The sequence below is a fragment of the Tupaia chinensis genome, unplaced genomic scaffold, assembly GCF_000334495.1.
Source record: "Tupaia chinensis unplaced genomic scaffold, TupChi_1.0 Scaffold000014_1, whole genome shotgun sequence".
NCBI classification, from domain to species: Eukaryota; Metazoa; Chordata; class Mammalia; order Scandentia; family Tupaiidae; genus Tupaia; species Tupaia belangeri.
In genome coordinates this window covers 6,969,319-6,977,284 of record NW_006159444.1, presented here as the reverse complement: position 1 = coordinate 6,977,284, position 7,966 = coordinate 6,969,319, and the positions used below count along the sequence as shown (strand labels likewise).

The following is a 7,966-nucleotide window of genomic DNA, read 5'->3' as shown; positions in this document are numbered from 1 at the left end:
AGAGAAACCTCCACCCAGGAAATGGGGAGAGGGTGACTCACCCACAATCCCTCACACTGCTGCACGCTCACTCACATTGCGTCTGGCACTACGTCATATTAAAATATGAGTATTCCAATTTCACCACATCTCACCTTTTTTTCTGTTGATAACCATTCCAGTGATGTGAATGTGAACAATAACTCCTTGCAGTTTTGATTTGCATTTCCTTGGTGGCTCCTGATATTGACCATCTTTTCACGGTGCTAAAAGAAAAATAAATTTGCTAATTTAATGAAGTAGTTTTAATTGAATATATTTTAATATGATTTAAATTGCGCAGTTGTCTCAGACTTTTGAACAATTTTGGCTAGCTTTGTGGTTGACTTGGAATTAAGGTTTTGGAAAAAGGAAAATGATGTACGAAAATGAAAGTGAAGGAACAAAATAGAGAAACAATTGGATCAGTTACAGGTGGACGGTGGGCAGCACAAACGGCCCCAAAGGTGGGCTTTCTGTGACTGACTGAAGTGTGGCTAAGGGGAGTGGCTGTTAAGTGTGGCTAGTGTGATTGGCTGTAACTTAGTACCTAGTTTAGGAAAACAGTTCAATGTACGATTTTGGCTTATTTATAGGAATCCAAGTGTGGGAGTACAATGGCTGTTTTAGGCCAAAATAGTTTAATAATTTCCCTCCTTTTGGTTAGTCTTTTAAATGTTTGAAAGATTGACCAAAACTCAGGGCATTGGCACTATTTTTTTGTTACTATTATAAATGACTTTTTTTGTGCATAATGTAGAAATTATACTTTTTTTTTGGTCTTCAGTATGGAATTTTAAGTCACGATATTATATAAGTTGAACGTGTTATACAGGTCAAAAATTTTTTTGTACTTTTATTGATTTGGCTGATATAAGACTATTTGATGGATGGCTATGTACAAAGTATTTAAGACTTGAGAGTATAGAGTACACTAGGAGAACTAATGCAATAATTAAAGTGTATTCCTTAATAAAAGCTTTCCTTTTGGGGGGAGAGATTTTTGCTATAGGGTGTGTGCGCTCACAAGAGACAGAGTCAGAAAGCAAGAAATTACCCCCCAGGTGGGATAGCCATGCCACAAACCCTTCTCCTCTATTCTCCTCTTGTGATCTTTCACACACACTCTTGCACACTCACCCAGCGTGAGTTTTAAGCTGCTGGGTCCGGGACTCGAACCATGGTAGACTACATGGGTTTCCAGTGACTTAACCATAACTGCTGGTTCCTATACAAACTTTCATGAAATAAACTGAGCTGAATTTAATAGGTTAAGGTTTAGGCAATATAAGCAACTTAATAGTATTTGGGTCTAGTTTTTTATTGTTACTGTTGTTTATTGTAGTGTGATGATGATTAAGGACTATAGCTTTTTGAAAATTGGCCTGATATAAAGAGGTGTTTACTTTTGTCGTAAGTTTAGTAATACAAATTATAATAATTTGGAGGCTTATTAGGAAAAATACAAAGATTTTAAAATTTTTCAAAAATTTAAGCTTGTTATTTATTATGTCTGTTAATTAATTATTGGTTCAATTTGTAAACTACTGTTTGTTCTTTATTTTTGAGAGTTGTTTTAGTATATTTGGTGGCTGAGTTTAAGGAAGCAGTAGTACTAGTTACTTTTTTAATTCAATTTTTTGTGGTATTAAAGTTAGGAGAAAGGTAGGTATAATATTTAGTTTTGTTTAGTATTAAATATAAGCTTTTAATGTGAATAAAAAGAGTATTTAAAGCTGTATGATTTTTTTTTAAATATAAGCTTTTAATGTGAATAAAAAGAATATTTCAAGCTGTGTGATTTTTTTTTGGTTGTGCAAAACTATTTTATTTACAAAAATGGTACAAAAGTGAATTCAACAGTCAACGCACATGCACACTTCATTCACATCTTTAACAACACAAGGTGTTCCAAGACCACAGAACTGAGAGAGAACACTAGCTTCAATGGCAGCTGCTAAGCAGTAGGGTCACATAAGTCACACCAGAATGGGCAAATATTGCCCAAGTAAAATACTACTGTTAAAGCTGGAACAGGTTTAAGGCCATTCAAGTTCAAGCACAGAAACACAAATCTCTCAGAGAGCCATCTATTTGTTTTTGAAGCATGGGACCTTCCTTCCAACTTGTGGTCTTAAACATCTGTTTTACAGAATTCCAAAGGAAAATACAGAAGAAATCAATAAAACAGAGATGATATTAAATAAAGGGTAACATACAAAGCTGTAATTTACATGAAGTAAAGAAAGCCAAAACATTAAAATCATAAACTTGCTTGTCACTTGTTGGAACCGGTCCTACACAAGGAGTTAGGTAATACATACAATCATTTTCAAGTAGATTACTTGTGTTGCTAACATGTTCTTTTCATCAGTGCACTGTTAAGCTAATCAAAACTCAACACACGTATATTCCCTTCCAATAGCAGCACACACTACCGCTACCTGCAAAGCTGTCAGTTTCAAATGACTTAGTGAATGAAAGAAAATAACAAGTGGGTTAGGTAACATACTAAGAGGAAAGAATGGGAATTAGAAGATGCATGCAGTTCAGCTCTTTTAATCAGCCAGCCAGCTTGCTAGCAACAAGGATGGTCTCCCGTTCAGGAAGCTTCCATTCTGTGGAGTTGGAATGTGGTCACCAGTGACCTCTGTCTTATCCGGGGGTGGCAGCAGGAAGTTGCATGTTCTTCATTTTTGCTTTGGCCATGTTGTAATCCCCAGAATCAAAATATTTTTGCCCTTTTCGCAATCGTTTCCTTAAGAAATATGAACCTCCAGGTTTTTGTCCCAGATGAGGAGACCTTGCTTGTAATTTTGCTTCTTCAGCTTTCTCTGGACTAGTTGCTTTATCTTCCATTTCCTTCTGCCCCGCCCCCTCTGTCTGGGGTGGGGGGTGAGGCTTCCACGGGCGTAATGCTCTTTCGCAACTCGCTTCCCCGGGCTCCGCGACGGCTAAGCCCTTCCTTGCTCCCTTCCAAAGCTGTATGATGTTTTATTACATGTTTGATAAGCTTGTATGTTAATTATCTTTTGGAGGGTGCCTTTATTTACTTGGAACTTTAAGAAGTTTTATAGGCTGTAAGTTTTGAAAAATTTTTAAGTTTATGAATAAGTTTTAAATATAACTGGTATTTTATTTTTGTTGAAAGTCAATTTTTAGGAACTTTATTGAAATTTTTTGTATTAGTTTGTAGTTTGGTTTGTGCTAGGATATAAGTTTAAATTAAGATCAATTATCGATTGTGGTTTTATGGTTATTTTTTGTTGGGAAGAGTCAAGAATGAAGACAATAGGAATTGAGAAAAAGAACGCTTTTATGATGGCAGAGAAGTCTTGATTTATGATATCGGGCAAAGTTGTTCGTGTCTAACATGTTTGTTTTGAAGAAGAAATTTTTTGGTTAGTTTTAAAGTCTCCAACAGGTGCACAATTTAAAAAATTTGAAGTAGCCCTTTCCAATTGGGAATTTAGGGGGGTTTTAAAAAGCTTTATTGTAGTGTGAGTGGTGAGAAGAATTTGGTATGATGTCTTTTAACAGGGCTTACACGCAGTTAAAAGGTTTGAAGCCTTATTAGGAGAAATATAAAGATGAAAAAGATCTTGAAAAAATCTTATTTCTAGAAGACCTCTACTTTGGAGTATAAAGGGTTTGACTGTCTTTAGTCAGTTCAGTACAAACAGCATTTTTTTTTACTTGGTGAATATACACTTTGGCATAATGCATTAAGGTCTGGCAGAGTTTAGTTACTTGAGATTTTTTCAGAAATGTCTCATGAGAAAAAACACGTTTTTTGAAGGGAGGGGGCAGGTGTCTGCTCCGGTGAGTAGACGGCGGTGGGCGGGGCACTCTGCACTGGTGTTTCTACCGGGGGAGGGGGGGAGATAGGTCAGCGCCGCCCAGGAGCCCCGGCCCAGACTCCGCGGAGAGGTCCGGCTGCAGCGCTTGCACTTGTGGCACTGCGGCCACTGGACTCATCACCGCCTCGCTGGCTTCCGCGCAGAGAGGCATTTCTCGTGGTTGCATTCATATACCAGTTTTAGGAAGACTGGGGACCTTTGAAACTCAGATTCTGCTAAGAGCTCCTCTTAGAACCTTTACAGAAACAGCAGCATGCTTTGCCTCAAAAGACGGGCTAAGTAAAGATGGCTCAGGAGATGGAAATCAGAAACAGGCAAGTGAGGGAAGTGTTAAGAAATCAGGCTCTGGGAGTTCTGGGGAAGGTGGGAACTCGCGGTGCTGTCCTAAACGTGGTGACTTGTGTACACATGTAGAGACCTTTGTGTCATTCCACCCGTTTGTCAAGTGTGAAAAATGTCTTTTTTTTTTTTCTGTAGTGCTATCGGAAACAGACTCAAACGGATACATAAGGAACATGAATCGACAGCAGAAGCTGTAAAATTGGCATTCCAACAGAAACTGCTTCCTCTCCCCAAGATTTATAACTACCTCAATAAGTATGTTATTAGCCAGTCGTTTGCTAAGAAGGTGCTTTCATTTGCTGTGTACAGTCATTATAAAAGAATACATAATAATATCCCAGCTAATCTGAGACAGCAAGCAGAGGTTGAGAAGCAGACATCATTAACACCTAGAGAATTAGAAATAAGATAACAGGAGGATGATTACAGATTCACAAAATTGCTCCGGATGGCTGGGATTAGCCCACATGGTAATACCTTAGGAGCATCAGTGCAGCAACAAGTGAATCAACAGATCCCTCAGGAAAAACGAGGTGGTGAGTTATCAGTATTAGTATTAGTAGTATGTCGTCTCATGGTGACAAAATTTGAAAAAAGTTGTATTTTGTTGCTTGGACCAACTGGGTCAGGTAAAATGCTGCTGGCACAAGCTAGCTAAATGCTTTCCTGTCCCTTTGGCTATTTGTGACTACAACTTTGACTCAGGCTGGATATTTAGGTGAAGATACTGCATCTGTGATTGCCAGACTGCTCCAAGATGCAATCATAATGTCGAAAAAGCACAACAAGGAATTGTTTTTCTGGATGAAGTAGCTAAGATTGGCAGTGTGACAGGCATTCATCAGTTACGGGATGGAGTGGAGAAGGCGTTTGGCAAGGCTTGTTAAAACTACTAGAAGGCACAATAGTCAATGTCCCCGAAAAGAATTCACAGAAGCTACATGGAGAAACAGTACAAGTTGAGGCAACAAACATCCTGTTTGTTTCATCTGGTGCTTTCAGTGGTTTAGACAGAATCATCAACAGGAGGAAAATGAAAAGCATCTTGGATTTGGAAGGCCGTCTCATCTGGGAAAAGGCAGAAGGGCTGCCGCTGCTGTGGACCTTGCTAATCAGAGTGGGGAATCACTCACTCACCAACACATTGAAGAAAGAGATCGCTTACTACATCACGTGGAATCCAGAGACCTCATTGAATTTGGCATTTCCGAGTTTGTGGGACGGTTGCCTGTGGTGGTTCCTTTGCACGGCCTAGATGAGAAAACACTTGTACAGATACTGACTGGACCACATAAAGCTGTTATCCCTCAGTACCAGCCCTTATTCAGCATGGATAAGTGTGAACTGAACATCACTGAGGAAAGTTCTAGCAAGGTGGTCACTAGAATGAAAAACAGGTGCACGAGGTCTTCAGTTCATAAAGGAGAAGCTGTTAGTAGAATCAATGTTTGAAGTCCCTAATGCTGATATTGTTTGTGTGGAGGTTGACAAAGAAGTGGTAGAAGGTAAAAAGGAGCCAGGATATATTAGAGCACCAGTGAAAGAATCTTCTGAAGAGGAATATGACTCTGGAGTTGAAGAAGGAGGATGGCCTCGCCAGGCAGATGCAGCAAAGAGCTAAGCTGCCTGGCTCAGGTCTGTACCTAAGCTTCTCCTTCGTTTAGGGTCATAACTGTCTCTACAGTCTGACATTAAAGGCATTGGATCTATCTTGGATATCACACATGATCAGAAGCCTTCAGGATAAGAATCAGATCATGTATATTATTGTAACATCACATTGATTTATACAGAGGACATTATGTGGACTTAAATGACACAATGTTTAGAGATAAAAAATGTACACATTATTTTGGTTCAGTTTTTAAAAAATATGCTTTAACAAAATTCTTAGGAGTTTTAAGCAATGCAGGTATTGTGATAACTGGATTTTACAATAATGTTACTCTACAAATGGGAAAATAAATTCTTTAAAGTGGGAAAAAAAGAAAAACACATTTTAAAAAATAACCTTTTGAGTACTATTGTAGTATTACTTTTTTATGGGAAAGTTTTTACACAATTAAAAATATGTAATGAAAATGACAATGAGTGAATTTTTAAAATAATATTTATGTGGCATATTAGCAGAAATATACCGGTAGTTTTAATTTTTTTAATATTAACTTGACAAAAAATTGGTTATAAGACATTTTAGTAATTTTAGAACAGTTACTATACTAATACTATTGTATAATTATTAATATTTTTCTAATTTGAATTTTTAAAAATTTTGTGAGTCATGGAGTGTAGAGGTTTGAAATAATGAGCTATCAGAAGGACTTAGGAAGACAGGATGGCCGTCCACAGGCTCTTCATGAGTCTATGTTCAGCATTGGATTTATATTTTTTATATTAGTATTACCTTTTTAAAAGTTTTTAAAAGAATACTTCAAGATTTTAGTCATTTGAGAAAAAAAGTTTTTTAGAAAGACATTAAACAAAGCAACTAATTGTGAACAATAAGACCTAAATAATAAAGATTTGACAAGATTTTATGACTGAAAAATAAATTTAGTTATATTTGTGACATATACTAATTTAACTTAATAACCTATAACATGATTGATAAATATTACATTATAGATTTTTTGGAAAACTTAATTCATTTGGTTCACAGTGCATATATAAATATACACATATAAAAACATACATAGTATATTTATACATATAATTTAAATATAATGTAAAGAAAATTAAAATTACTTAATTCGACAATGCTTCTCATTTTATTTAACATATTAAAATAAGTCTGATTGGGGGACCAGAAGATGGCATGATAGTTACTTTGCTGGATTCTGACTCAGTTGAGTGTGGTTCAAGTCTTGAACCTGGAGGCTTTAAACTCATGCCAGGCACATGTATGTGCATGCCCATGATCCCAAGAGAAAAATGGAGGAGAAAGAATTGCGGTGTGGCCATCCCTCTGGGGTGGGGGTTGATTTCTCAATTTCTGTCTCTCTGTCTCTGTGTCTCTGGAGAGCACATACGCCTTATAGAAAAATCTCTCTAAGAAAACAAAGTCTGACTGGTTCTAACATTTCTTTTTTTGGATACGTTAGAGGCTCTTTGTAAACATTGTTAAAAGAAAAATAAACCAAGCAATTTAATAGAGTTTTAATTGAGCAAATCTTAACATGATTTAAATCGGGCAGTTGTCCCTGGACTTTCGGACTACTCTGGCTAGCCTTGCCATTGGCTCGTATTTAGGTTCCAGAGAAGGGAAAATGACGTGCAAAAACGAGAGTGTAGGAATGAGATTGAGAAACAATTGGAACTGTTGCAGCTGGATGGCAGGCTGCACAAACAGCCCCAAGGGTGGTTTTTCTGTGACTATTGTGATTGGCTGTAACTTAGCAACCAGCTCAGGAAACTAGCCTAACATGTACCATTTTTGCTTATTCAAAGGAATTCAAGTGTGGGAAAATCGTTTAGACCAAAATATTTTAATTTAACAATCTCTCCCTTTCTGGTCAGTCTCCCAAATGTTTGAGAGATGGATCAAAACCTAGGGCATTGACAACACTCTTTGTCACTATTATAAATGATTTTGTTGCTCTTCAAGTAGAAATTGCAAGATTTTTTTAGACTTTAGTATGGACTTCACAAGTCATAGTATTATACTAGTCGAACATGATGTCCTAGAGGTCAAACCTGTCTTTTTTTCTGCATTTTTATTGATTTAACTTTATTTGAAACAAGACATT

The 7,966-nt window shown here is 37.0% G+C and overlaps 2 pseudogenes; one reads left to right on the top strand and one right to left on the bottom strand.

The window, feature by feature from the left end:
- Positions 1 to 2,523: 2,523 nt before the first annotated feature.
- On the bottom strand, positions 2,524 to 2,877 carry LOC114006937 (cAMP-regulated phosphoprotein 19 pseudogene; annotated as a pseudogene).
- Positions 2,878 to 3,391: 514 nt separating this feature from the next.
- LOC102470622 (ATP-dependent Clp protease ATP-binding subunit clpX-like, mitochondrial pseudogene) lies at positions 3,392 to 6,010 on the top strand (annotated as a pseudogene).
- Positions 6,011 to 7,966: the final 1,956 nt, after the last annotated feature.